The sequence below is a fragment of the Ursus maritimus genome (assembly GCF_017311325.1).
Source record: "Ursus maritimus isolate PB19 chromosome X unlocalized genomic scaffold, ASM1731132v1 scaffold_X1, whole genome shotgun sequence".
Classification (NCBI taxonomy): Eukaryota; Metazoa; Chordata; class Mammalia; order Carnivora; family Ursidae; genus Ursus; species Ursus maritimus.
The window spans coordinates 105566796-105568056 of NW_024423319.1; the positions used below are offsets into that span (position 1 = coordinate 105566796).

General features: G+C 41.3%; 1 pseudogene; it reads left to right on the top strand.

The window, feature by feature from the left end:
* The first annotated feature begins 202 nt into the window (after positions 1-202).
* LOC103668181 lies at positions 203-723 on the top strand (annotated as a pseudogene).
* Positions 724-1261: the final 538 nt, after the last annotated feature.

Genomic DNA, 1261 nt, shown 5'->3' on the forward strand with positions numbered 1-1261 from the left:
GTAACTTTTGACCTGGATTTGATAAAATTTTGCAGAAAGTCGTGGGTCCTGTATTGACTATTTTTCCTAATGTTATGCGATGTATATGCTTTAAAATGACCTTTCCCTGGAGTTGGGCAGCGGCAGGGGTACGGGGCTGAGTGCACACTGGAGGTACCCCTTCCCTCACAGCCTCTGCGCTGGTAGAGCCACCCTTGTGGGCTCTGCTCTTCCTTCCTTTGCTAGCACCATGGCTGATCAGCTGACCGAAGAACAGATTGCTGAGTTCAAGGAAGCTTTTTCTCTATTTGACAAAGATGGGGATGGCACCATCACAACAGAGGAGGTTGGAACTGTCATGAGGTCACTGAGTCAGAAGGCAGCAGAAGCCTAATTGCAGGATATGATCAATGAGGTGGATGCTGTTGGTAATGGCACCATTCACTTCTCAGAATTTTTGACTCTGATGGCTAGAAAAATGAAAGATACAGTCAGTGAAGAAGAAATTTGTGAAGCATTCTGAGTCTTTGACAAGGATGGGAATGGTTACATCAGCGTAGCAAAACTATGTCATGTCATGACAAACTTAGGAGAAACACAAACAGTTGAAGAAGATGAAATGATCAGAGAAGCAGATATTGATGGAGATGGATGGGTCACCTTTGAAGAATTCATACAGATGATGACTGTAAAATGAATACCTACTTTCAACTCCTTTGCCCCCCCCAGAAGAATCATGTTGAATCTTTTACTCACCTCTTGCAAAAAAGCTCATTTATTCATTCTCTTTCTATAAAGCAAAACTGAATGTCAGAAGTGCCTTCTGTCCACACACAATTTGCATGTATTGGTTGGTGGTCCTGCCCCCAAAAGATCAAGCTACATGTCAGTTTTATATATAAACACTTGTACTACCTTAATGATAAGGAAGCTCTTAGTGAACTCCTTGCAGTTCCATTTGCTAATGATTAATACACTATTTGGGCTTGCCAGTTTTTCATCCGTGCAGCTTAACAATTGAGCACAGTCAGACATTTGTATTAAAAATGAAAAATGAAAAAAACAAATTTGAAATCTATTCAAAAGGGGGGTCTAGTCCAGTTTGTTAATATGTATTGTCATAGCTGGTTTACTGAAAACAAACATTTAAAATTGTTTTGCCTCAGGATGCTGTACAGAAAGATGAGTGAAGGATAAACTGTCTAGATGTGGCCCCACTTAGCAGGCTAGCCCTCTTGTACTTCTGTGTGTCCTGATCCCTGGTGATGGTGACACACATCCT